Source organism: Dendrobium catenatum, unplaced genomic scaffold (genome assembly GCF_001605985.2).
Source record: "Dendrobium catenatum unplaced genomic scaffold, ASM160598v2 original_scaffold_27293, whole genome shotgun sequence".
Lineage (NCBI taxonomy): Eukaryota > Viridiplantae > Streptophyta > Magnoliopsida > Asparagales > Orchidaceae > Dendrobium > Dendrobium catenatum.
Genome location: NW_021345752.1, coordinates 31,416 through 45,128, shown reverse-complemented (window position 1 = coordinate 45,128; position 13,713 = coordinate 31,416).

The window sequence follows — 13,713 nt, the reverse complement described above, 5'->3', positions numbered from 1 at the left end:
TTGTTAGTCCACTGTGTTGTAGTATATATTCTTGCTTATTTTTAATTATTTGACTTCATGATATTCCCTTTTTCTTCTGATGCAGTGGGGATTGTTTTTCCTGAATAGTGATAATGCTTATTATGTTTATTTGGTTCCTTTTTCCAAGAAGTAAGCATGATTTTTTGTAGATTATGTTGGAAACTTAACTCACACTTATGTAACACAAAGCAAAAAAAAGAAGTTTCCACTAGCTTTTTTCTCATGGGAGGCATACCGGTTTTAGTTTTACCTCTTAACCATTTATCATCATCATCATTAGCTTTATACCAACTATTTGAGGTTGATTTTATATATCCTTATTTTTTATTTCTTTCTATTGAGTGCTACATTCGGTATTAAATATATTGTTATTAGTAATTCATTTTGAGCACAACTTCAATCTATTTTATTTTTTTTCTATCATTTTTCTACATAATTCTTTGATACTAATTTTATTAACCCATTTAATAGGCTTATTTTCTATCCATCAATATATATATCTCTAAATGATATATATATATATATATATATTAAAAGTTATTTTCAGTTTTTATGTAATTATTTTTAAAATTTTGAATTTTTATATTGTAATTTTAAATATCTATTGTTGTATTTTATTGAAAAATTCAATCATAATTTAACAGATTCATATAATTATCTTACTCATAATAAATTTAATAAAACTTATATATATATATCATATTATATTTTTAATTTATATTATTAAAATAGGAATGGTAATTGTGTTTTTTTTATTTTTTTGGTTACGGTGTGAAAATAAAAGATTGGAGTAAATGCAATTCCGAGCTGGAGATGTGAGTAATGATGTGATGGTAACGCTGAAAATTAAATTTTCAGTGCAGATACAGTGAAAAAACCGATGGCTGTAAGGAATAACAAAGCAGCTATGAACAAATATTAAGCATAAAATACCCCTTTTCTAATACCCTTATTGATTAAATATTACTCTTTAATATTATTATTTTTAGTATTTGAATTTTCCTTTTATGATAAAAATATTATTATTTTGTTATGACAATTAACATTATATTTACTGCAACAGTCATATGCATGTAAGAGAATTAAGAAGCAATTGAGCAATCCTTGTTGTAAGGCAACTCAAACACATCAAAATAAGGAGAAAAAAAAAATATATAGCATGTAAATAACTAATATTTGAAGATTATTAAAAAGAATAGAAAAAAAAATTATAGATAATTTGAATCACCTTTTAATTATTTTTATTTTTAATCTTGTATTGTTATATCTTCTTATTTATTAAAAAATATATAAAAATATCATAACACAGTTATTTTTCTTCTTCTTAAGGTTTAGTGCTGGAGCATAACTTTTTCAACTATTAAAATTATGATTTGGATGTTGACAAAGTTTAATAACTGAGGCAGTCTTTGCATCATTGAGATTTAAGGTCTGTTTGGGGCGGCTTTCTTTCTACTTCTTAAATTAATTTTTTGTACTAAAAAATTGCTTTAAGAAGTAGTAAGAAAGTCACTCTAAATGAAGCCTTAGATTCATCTGAGGTGGCATTTGGTTTATAAATGTAAAGCTTCCGTTCATATGCAAGGGCATTCTACAATATCTCTTATTGAGTTCACCATTTCATATATATTATTACTGTACCGTTTTCAATACAAAAATTTGATTGACTATACTTTTGTTCTTCAATCACCTTCTTTTGATTAAAGGTTGAGAACTTTCTTCATTAATTTCATATAATTTGATATAGATTTCGGGGTTGATGATGTTCCCTATTTGATGTTGATCAAAATTTTTTTTCAATTAATTGTTTTTGATTTTTTTCCTCTAATATAACATTTTTTTTAAATTGTTTTATTAGTCATATGAGAGTAATATATATTAGGGGTGTCAATATTTCACGACCCGAAAATTTGACTCGAACCCGACACGAAATTTTTTGCTTCGGGTTAACCCGAACCCGAAACGGGTCAGGTTCAGGTTAAAGATTTTGACCCGTTTGAAAAAACAGGTTGGGTCCGGGTTGACCCAGAAACCAGAGATCGACCCATTTTGACCCGGACCGACCGTTTCCTGCTCTCTATCCATCCTATCGCGTTTAAAGATTCGCGTCACGGCGTCTGACGTTTCCTCGCCGTCACGGCGTCACTCATCAGTGGTGTAATCGAGTCCGACATCTGGGAGCTCCACAACCGGATGTAACGACGGGAGCTTGGAAGTAGCGGAGGGAACTTCTCAGTTAGAAGTACTAAAGTACGACAGGAGCTTGGTAACTCGCAAATGACGCAAAGCGACAGGAAGTTCGACAGCTCGCAAAAATCGAAAAATCCCTAAATCCTTGTCGGGTCGGGTTGAGCTAAAACCGAATCGGGTCAGGTTCGGGTCCGAAAAAGCTGACCCATTTGCAAAAACGGGTCAGGTTCGAGTTGACCCGAATAGTGTGATCTGATCAATTTTGAATTCGACACAAACCCAACCTACAACCCGAAATTGACACCCTTAATATACATCAAACTTTAATTTTCTATCAATAATATTTATATCAGTAAAAAAAATATGATTCCACATAAAATTTTACATTCCTTGTACTTGGAAATCAGGAAAAGAGTAGGTATATATAGTAATTACAATTAAAAAATTACATACACAGCAATAAATAAACAAAGCCTGCTTAGCAAGTAGGCAGCATGAGAGCCTATTTAGATTTTATTTTGAATGATTTTCTTAAAGTAATTTTTTAGTTAAAAAGTTAAAACTTTTGTACTAACCTTCACAAATAGCCAAAAAAATCCAAAGCCATAAATAATTCTAGAAAGTTTACTTTCTGATCGAGATAAAAAAAACTTGTAGGAATCAAACAATCTATTATATACCGTATCAGATATGAAATACATGCAAAAATGACAATTGCATCATATACTGTATCAGATAAATGAATTCCGACAGAAGTTTCATCGTACAAAACGATGGAATGGCTGTCAGAATCCATAAAAAATTGTAAGAATCAAACAATCTATTATAATGTTTTTGATGTTTTTGTCATAAAAGATCTAAGGACAAACTGTAGCTAACTAACCAAAAAATAACAAAATGAAAAATAATAAGAACAGCAAGTCTCGTCATTTGTTTCAGCATTTATATTTACAATGCAGCAAACACAAATATAAATCATTGCAATCTGATCAAAGGCAGCCAACGTAGGGAAATAAGATAATGTAAACACTCAATCATTGCAGCAAACACAAATATAAATCACCAGCAACCGCAGAAGCCGATGTTGTGGCGTTAGGCCTAGCTCCGCTACAATGAAGCCGATGTTTGTATAGAAATTTTAGATTTGACATGCAATGTCGTTGTGGCACTAAGTGGTGGCATTGTGGCGCAATCTATTAATTTTTTTTAATATAATATTTTTCCCACTCATCGTCCCTCATTTCCCTAGCCAGGGGCATTGAAGAACTTTAACGATATAATTTTCTAATGAAATTTGAGAGTAAATATAAATTATGTTCAAATTTGAGTAATTTAAATTTAATTTTTATTTGGTTAGGTTCTCAAGAAATGGGTTTTGGCCAAAAGTGTTCTATGATAGGATATCAAATTTCTTACTCTATTTTCAGTTGTATGATATTCAAGTGTGCATACAATTTTTGAGAGAGTTTTCATTATTAACAACCAATTGGTACCATATATCCTTGAGATTTCTTCCTCATTATGGTTAGATGCAATCCCACAAGTTTATTTCAACATGAGGCACCTTTGCCTTCATCTCCTTTGATTGTTAATTCTTCATATTGTCTTAGAAATAAAGAGCTCAAGTCTTTGGGTCAAATTTATGAGGGCCAAGTATTTGGGGAGTTTTCATCCTTCCAAATGCTTTTATTCCAAAGGCCAGTCTAAGGTGTGGCATAGGCTTTGTTTGGTCAAATGGAAAGTGGAACCCTCTTGAGTTTGGGGTCTTGGGGAGAGTAATATTTTCTTATGGCAGGATCGTTGGATTGATGGCCAGCCTCTGAATTCTTTATTTAACACTTTTTCTTTTGACACTGTAAAGGTTAATTATATGCTTTTTTGCTAATGGGTGGGATTTGGATAAGCTTTCCTCTATTCTTCTTGTTTCTATTATTTAGTTAATTATTAAGATTCTCCTTAATTCCAACTCCAAGGATGTTTTGCTTTGTACTTTTACTAAAGATGGCTTATTTAGAACTAAGGATGCTAGGCATTTTTTAAGAAGTAAAAATGATGTGTCTAAGCTTTTTAATATGATTTGGCACAAAAGCATTCCCTCTTCGATCTCTGTTTTTATTTGGAGAATGCTTCACAAGTACATTCCTATTGATGAGTTGTTAAGGAAATTAGGCTTTATTCTTCCCTCTAGATGTCAATGTTGTTCCCATGTTGAAAATATGCATCACGTCTTCATTTTTGATCCCATTGTTGTTAAGGTTTGGTGTTTCTTTGAGGACTTATTTCATCTTAACAGTTATAATTCTAATATTTCTATTCATAACTTGCTTGATGGTTGGATAGTGAGGAATATAGGTCATGTTCGGAATGTGACCCCCGCACTGATTTTTTGGTTCCTTTGGCTGGAGAGAAATAATTCTCGTTTCAATGGGATTGCTATGAAACACCAGAGTATCATTTATAAAGTTAAGGATAAGGTCAAGGCTCTTTTTTATACTAATTTACTTTCTTTGAAAAATTTTAACAGCGTGCTTTTTACTCTTGAGGCTTTCTGTATTAAGCCGGAGGTGACTAACTCCCCTGTGGAGTTTAGTAGTATTAATTGGTGTAAGCCGATTGTTAACTCTTTCAAGCTGAATGTTGATAGTTTTATTGTGGGGAATATTTCATGTGTTGGTGGTCTTATTAGAGATCACAATGGTGCTCTTATTTTGGGTTTTACTAGTAATTTTAATGATTGTGATAGAATTGGTGGCCTTTTAATTGATGTGCTTCATGGCTTAAACCTTTGTGCAAGCCTTAACCTTAATAATATTATTCTGGAGTTTAACTCTTCTGTTGATTTAATTCCTCTTTTTAATTTGGAGGAGAGCAATTGTTCCTATTCCCTTTTTTATATTAGGACGGAGTATTAGGGAGGTCGATCTTGGCCTCCCTAAATTGCTCTTTTTCGACCATTTTGGAGGAGACTAATGCTTGTGCTCAGGCTTTAGCTAACCTGGGCTATAACTGCCCCAATATGGCAGAGTTTTCTCTTACTCAGTTGCCTATCCCGATCCAAGGTTTGGTTAGATTGGATCAAATTGGTTATCCCTATGTTAAACATTAATTTTCTTTGTTGGCTGGCTTATCTATTTTATGTGTTCCTTTTCTTTTCACTGGTTGCCACTTTTTGGTGGTCTCGGTTGTTGGCTGGGGCTTTATTTTGTGCTCATGGGGGGAGGCTTTGTGGTGTTTCGGTTTTATTCTATTTGTCTGGGTTGTTGGCTGAGGTTACCTGCTTTTTGGATTATTTCTTTTGCTTGTTGGTTCCGATTTATTAGTGGGTTGTGCTATCTAGCCTGGATTATTTCTTTTGCTTATTGCTTTATCTCGGGCTGGTTCTTTTCCCCCTGGTTTTGTTTCGTTCGGGTGGTGTCCCAGGGTGCTGGGGCCTGTTGTTGAAGCTGTTGTTGGGGTTTTTTCTGTGTCCCCCTCCGTTCCTGCGGGGTTGCTGGCCTGAGGGGATCTCTGTGGGTTCGTTGGTGGTCTTTAGTTTTCTGGGGTGTTGGTCCTACAGGTTGGTTGTTTTAGCGGGTTATATTGTATATATTGTTCTTAATTTTCAGGATGGGAGCTGTGGGGTGTGTCTTGTTTTGTTGTAGTATGATTCGATTTCTTGGGCTATCCGGAAGCTGTGCTGCTCTCCCCTCATTCGGCTGTATCCTTTTTGGGATGATTCTATTATTTTGATTAGGAACCTCATTTATTATTTTTTCTACTCTTTTTCTCTTGTATATCTTTTTGTTTTTACAGGTTCCTTTTTGGGTGCATGATTGGAAGATTTTATTGGGTATCTGTTGCTCGGAGCATTTTGGCTATCTTTTGTTAGCTCCCTATTTTTGGGTGCTTTCTCTTAAGCACCGTAGCATGTTCTTAGGTTGCAATGTTTGTGTTGGTCCTACAGGTTGGCTGTTTTAGCGGGTTATATTGTATATATTGTTCTTAATTTTCAGGATGGGAGTTGTGGGGTGTGTCTTATTTTGCTGTAGTATGATTCGATTTCTTGGGCTATCTGGAAGCTGTGCTGCTCTCCCCTCATTCGGCTGTATCCTTTTTGGGATGATTCTATTATTTTGATTAGGAACCTCATTTATTATTTTTTCTACTCTTTTTCTCTTTTATAGCTTTTGTTTTTACAGGTTCCTTTTTGGGTGCATGATTGGAAGATTTTATTGGGGATCTGTTGCTTGGAGCATTTTGGTTATCTTTTGTTAGCTCCCTTTTTTTGGGTGCTTTCTCTTAAGCATCGTAGCATGTTCTTAGGTTGCAATGTTTTATTTTCTAGCAGGGAACTTGAGCTCGTAGGGTTCTTTTTTTTCTTTATTTTTGTAGCTCTTTGAGCAGTAGTGAGATTGAGTTCCCCTTAAGGACTTTGTAATTTATTTTCTTAATTAACGTGTAGGCCCCTACTATGAGTTTCCCCTAAAAATTGAAAAAAAAAAAAAGAGCTCAATGAACAAGTAGATCTAACTCTTCCCCGATCAAAATCCCAAGAGCCAAAGTTGCAGGGGCTAAAAGAAAAAAAAAACTACTCAAAATTAAACACTTGCCCACTCCTTTAAATAGTCTCCATATGCTAATTTCTCTCAAGAAGTTCTTCTCCCACCTCCCTCACCTCCTCAGCATATCTTTGACACATTTGTTATCAATATTTCTTAAGAAAATACCAAATTCATTCATTAAAAAAAAAATAAATAAATAAAAACAAGTTCATTCATGTTACATGTTTTTCAACACCAGCCATCTCAATTTGATTTTTGGATGAATATAAAAAATTTATTTCTTAAAAGGTTTAAGCCTTCTGGATTTTTTTAATGTAATATGGGTCAGTATATATTCTTGATATGAACAATGACTATATGCATTCTAAGACTTACACTTTCTTGAGTTTTTGAAAAAATGTACCATCTAAAGTCTTAGTCTTCTAAGAATTTTTTTCTTAAGAATGACAAAAGAAACATGTATCTTCTAAGGCTTATGCTTAATTGAATTTTTTTGAGAAATTGTGCTTTTGAGGTTTATGCCTCCTGTGATTTTTAGAGAAGCATGTATCTTATGAGGCTTATACCTTCTAAAATTTTTTAAAAGGCCTCTATCATCTATGGATTTTAATCTTATGAGGTTTTTTATGTACATATATTTTTAAGAATATTAGCCTTTTAAGATTTTTGGATGACTAGAGAATATCTATTATTTACTCTCTTGTCTCATTACAATTAATGAGGATTGCATCCACTACAAACTTATCATTGAGGCTATATCATGTAAATGTCTTCTAGGATTTTTGTAAGATGCAATGCTATTTATTAAAAAAAATGTTGATAGTTTAAATATAAAAGATAATATTTATCTCTAAACAAAATCAATATATAAATTCTCTTAAGAATTCCAACGAGAATATATAGGTGCTCAACTTCATTAGGTTGCTTCGGTGAAGGGATCTTCTTATGTATGTGGACAAATAATTAGTTGTGATGACTCTCATATTTAATAATTTTGATAATTTTCTTTCCATTTTTTTTTCAAATATCCTTTATTTTCAGGCTAGCAATCTATATGTTGGTCTTACAAATAATCACCTAGACTTCTCTAGCAAAGTAAGATATTCAATCTCCTCTTTTAGGCTAATAAATCTTTATTTAAATATTCTCTTGAATGGTGGAAATGATAATATTAGAATTAATGTATGTTACTTAAAGTTTCATTGCTATTGGCCACTTGAAATATTTAGAATTCTAGATATCTCATAAAATATTGATTAGAGATATATTTAATTAAGTGTAATTAGATGACACATGCTAAATTTGATGGGAATGACGTTGTTGATCTCATGAATGTTCACTCGGTCTTCATTGAAATTTGTCTACAACAATTTCTTCAATATTATTGTATTTTTCAAAGGATTGTTTGAACTTGTTTTATGTGCATGGATGGCTTCATTAGCAATAAAATGTTTTTTTTTCATTAAAAAAATCATCAATAAAAACATATCGTCTCTTGCATTAGTGAGGAGTCTAAAGATCTAGGTTGAATTAAAACCTACAAGAAAATACCTCATCATAGTTTAGAATCTACACCTACGATTTGATAAGCCTCCAAAGAAAAAAAATAATTAAAAATACTCCTTAAAGTCTCTCTCATTTTAACAAGTCCCAAATAGGTAGGATGAGTCATTGATCATCTTCTTATTGATTATAAATTTGTTGATAAAATTTGGGCCAAGTTAATAAAAATATAATTAATTCTACCAAAAAGAGAGTAAAACTAGGTGTGATATTGTCCCTTTAGAGTTATTGTAAAGGCCTTGTAGGGGACTAAATCAAAAGCTTATTGAATATGCATGATGTTCCTGTAATGGTTGATATGCTCATAAAGATCAAATGTCCAATAATAAGGATCAATTGTAAGCAACTTGAACTCCACTAGAATGAGATGTTAAAGAATTGCATCAATAAGAGGCAAAGACTCTTGAAAGCTATACCAAGGCATAAGTTGTTTCCTTTCCTTCAAATAAAATTCCTTTTGAATAAATCATCAAAAGTTATTTTTTATAACATTATGAGAGCAGCCTAAAGATCACAAATTAATAAGCCAAGGAGCATAGGTAGATGGGTTGAATTGTTAGTGCTTTAGAAACCTTGATGAGGTTGTGCTAGAAGAGGGAGCTATGCAAGCATCTTTTAATCTCCATCCCATTTTGTTATTAATTAAAATGTTTGTGAGCTCCATCATACTGTGATGGTGCTCTCTTTTAATCAGCCTACTCCAAAATTTGAAGCTTTAGGACTTGTTCCTTCTCGTTCTTGCACATTCAATCCTCTAAGGATGAGATTCGAGGGCTTACTCTTACCTTATTACAATGTCCAAGTTTGTTTAATATGCTTCAAATTAGATGTGTGTTAAAATGAGAAAACTCACTGTAAAATGTTCAAGGTTGTGATGCTTTAGAGACCTTGAATGATGTCAACCAGACGGCAGTAGTAGTTGGGTGCGATCCTTCGTATCAAATGTCAGGTAGAGCTTTTGAGTTCTTCACATCTTTAAACTTTATCTAAATTTAAGTTTGTTTCCTTCATGATTGTATATTTAGCTTACGTTGATTCCCTTAATCAAACATCATTCTTTCAGCATCTAAGTGTCTTAATGATATCAAATTTGAGTAATCTTAGCCTCGTTAGAGTTGTCTTGTCAATACGCTCGATTTCATTACAACCTTATAATATTAAAAAAAACTACTTGATCCTTCAATTAATATCATGAAATCTTCAACCATACTTCAAATATTTGATTTCAACCCATTTTAACTTTGATTAATTTTTTTTATATTCGTTGAATTCGTCTCATCAAAATATTCAATTTGACAATAAATTTATTAAAATCACATTCTAATGATTATATATTTAATTCAAAAAGTTTTTAATATAAATAATACATCAAGAGAATTTTTCAACACGTATCAAAAATTAATTTGACAATTTTAAGATTTATCCGGTCAAATTTAGATCACATTATTCTAATAAAAAAATTTAAAAACTTTAAATTAAATATGTATAGTAGACTAGTAGGTTAAAAATTCTCCTACATTTTTTAAACAAAAACGACATAATGTTTTTTTTTTTTTTTTTAACAATGCTACATATAATAAATCAAAATTAACCCGAATTAATGAAGTAATAGACTAATTTGCCCACAGCTGAGCTAATTCTTTTGTAATTCTGCACTAACACTATTTAGATGAGGGTAAATTAGTAATTTACTAGATTTCAGCTTTATATTTGATTGATTTGCTTGGCTCACTCAGGTGGCATACTGTTTCTATTTATCAAAAGCCGTACAAGTGGTGTCTATTGAGAGGACTTGCTGATATGAAAGCACTTGGCTAGCTGCTCTTGCTTTTAGCAGTAAAGATGCTGGTGCCTCTGTAGGTGAGAAAATTTTCATCAAAAATAATTTTAATTTATTAAAAAATAAATAAATATTTGATTGATATATTTTACCAAAAAATCAAAATATATTGAAAATTAATATTATAATTGTTCGACAAATTTTACACTTCTTATCGATTACCTAATACAATTCTTTTAGTTTTCTCATCGAGGATTGACATAATGATTTCGTTAGGGATGGATTTTCTTACTGCTCTATGTTGCAGGCTAGAATATATATAGCGATAGAGTTAGAATTTTATGATTCATCATTGTACGGATATCCAGCACCCAGATAAAAATAAAATATTTTTATGTGGAAAATCCTGCAAAATGGAAAAAACTACAGGGACATGATCAATTGAAATAATTCGACTAGTATTTGAATATATTGCAAGCGACCGATCCGCTCTATTGAGGATGATTAGATTACAATAATCAACCGTCGAGTTGAAATCTAGTGATGAGTGCATATTAGATGGAAATATGGCGACATTCGGTGGTAGGGTGGAAATTCGGCGTCAGTTGGCTGCTAGGCTGAAGTCTGGTGTCTGTCGGTGGCCGGGCGGAAATGTGGCGTCATATGGTGGCGGGGTAGAATTTCGGCAGTGGTCGAGGAGGAGTTTGGTGGCAAGAGAAATCTAGTTTCACTCTCTTCATTTTCTTCCTTGCTTAAGTCTCTTTCCATAAGAAATAAGGGGTTAATTTGTAAATTTCTGATAGTAGCATGACCAATAAATGGGTGGCCCGATCAATGATAAGTTGGGAGTGATTTGAATGGATAGCTCATGTTCATCCCCTTGATCGTTGATCATTTACTAGACATTTGAATGTCTTAATAATATCAGAATTCAACGATGTCTTAATAATATCAGAAGTCAACGATCTTGAGCTCACTGGATTAGTCTCGTCGAGCCACTCGATTCGACTATAAGCATGTCAAGATTGGAAATTGTTTGATCATCCAATTTATGGTTTGAACATTTCAAATGGGCTTCGGGTCTTCAATTTGGACCCGTATGGGCTCATATTCGGTGAAATTTGGTGTCGTTGGGTTCATATATTCAAGATGTTCAGTTTGACTGTATGTTTGTTGAAATTGGAGTTTGAAGGATCCTAGAATTAAGTTTAGAAGTTTCCAACTTAATTTTGCCTCGAGATTTGTGCCCGATCAAGATAATTTTTTGAGGATATATCAAGCAGCTTTTTGGTTAAAAAATTTAAAATTTTATACTAAAAAACTACTTTAAAATAATAATAAAGTCATCCCAAATGAAGTTGAAATCATACTTTTGTTGATATTATTGTGTTGTTGTAAGAAATGATAATATGAGCAAATCAAGCACTTTGAGAGTAAAATTTTTTTCTTAAAGATGAATATAAATTAATTTTAGTATTCAAATAGGCTATAAATTGAATTTTGTTGTTAATATCTAGAAATATGAGACTTATTAATAGATATCTATTATAAATAAAAATATTTAAAATTTTAGTCTGGGTATATGCCCCACAAAATAGGCTTCGTGCCCCCAATTATATGTTGATGAAATTTTTTGTATCACTCTAATTGAAAACAAAAATTTTAATTAATTCATATTTATGATTAAAATTATGAATAAGAAAATAAAATGAAGACATTTAAATATTTTCATTATTACTTCAATTCTTTGTTTTCTATCTTTTTTTAAAGAAGATTTACATACATAATATTTAAAACTATTCTCTTTAATATATAGTCTTTTATTATCTTCTTAATGATACCCTCGAATCTCGATGAAAAAGAGAAAGTCATGACAAGATCTCGCTGGCAAGAGGATCAATGGCTTGGCGACGGCGTGTGAAGTACGAATAAGATATAAGAAAATCACAATGAGACCTCGATGAAAAAGAGGATCCACACAACCAGTGGCCGAGATAGAAAATTTTTTAGCGGGGGGCCAACTTCAAACTTGCTTTCACATACATATATTATATATAGTTGCTGAACAAGACTGAAATGATTAATAACTACTTAAAATCACAGTTTGATGTATGTTATGTAACAGTAAAAAGTAAATATGTTGTTAACATTTTGGTTGATTTCTAATTGGATAAGTACATCTCTAATAGTTCAAAATTTCCTTTCGATTCAATGCATGGTATGAATTTTAGAATCTTGTTTTAGTAGTTAATTTTTTAAAGTAAACTTTTGGAGGGGTGCATGTGCCCACCCTAGGGAAAAATTATTAGGTCCAGATAGCGGACGTAGCTCTACATCTGGACGCCAATAACATATCGCCACGTGCTCTTACTTTTTACCGCGCGGCCCGACGACTCGACCCAGACCGGAACACGGTATTGCTATATTCGGGTATTGCTCGGTATTGCTAGGTATTGCTGACAATAACGATAAATACCAATCTGTCAAGAGCAATACCTAACAATACCGAGCAATACCTAGCAATACCCCGGTATTGCTAGGTATTGCTCGGTATTGCTAGCTATTAGTCTTGACAGTTTGGTATTTCTCGTTATTGTCGAGCAATACCGAGCAATACGTAGCAATACCCCGGTCTGCACAAATCTGTCAATACATAGCAATACCGTCTGGGTCGTCGGGCCGCACGGTAAAGAGTAAAAGCACGTGGCGACATGTTATTGGCGTCAGGATATAGAGCTACGTCAAGTGTTCGGACCTAATAATTTTTCCACCTTAGGACACCCTTTCTCCGCCAGTGACACAACCCGCAACTAGATCTCGCTCGTAACGAGCATCAGGATCAACAAACCGTTAGAAACAAGCAGTTTAATTATAAACTGTAACATGTGTTATTTAAAAATTTGCATATCATAAAAATAAATAGTAAAATTTTAATGTTAAATATATAAATAGTATAATTAAAAAACTAATTAAAAATGATCCAAAGTGCCACTGCTTATATAATTAATTAATTTAAAAATGGGTTTAGAGTTTCAAAAATAATTAAGTGTACTTAAGCCTTAAGATTACGATGGCATAAAGGGCTTAGTTTTAATGTGAAGTACCGTTAAAAATAATTATTTTTTATTGCAATATTGTACTATCAAGAAATAATTAAATATATTTCTTAAACGCCTCGTGCAACATGATTTGCAATATTATATTATCTAATTAATAATTAGTAAACAAAAATTATTTTCATATTAATAAAAACATTTAATTTTCTTTTATTTTACGTCCTTGTCTTTTTCTCTATATTAATATAAAAAAAATTAATTTTTTTACTCTAAGAATGGACAAATTTAAATATTAACCAACACATTAATTTATTTTTATAGATAAACTAACATACTAAGAGCTAATTATACTGCTAATGTAATAATTTCATTATTTCTTTAATTTTTCTTTTATTTTCTTGTCTCAACTAATTATATTTTAAAAAATTAAAATATTAGCTTCACAAAAAAATTAAAAATAATATTTAATAAACAAAAACAATTTTAATTAAAATTATAAATATTTACTGAAATATTATATATTTAAATTATTATGATTATTTAAGTAATTAGTAAAGCTTAA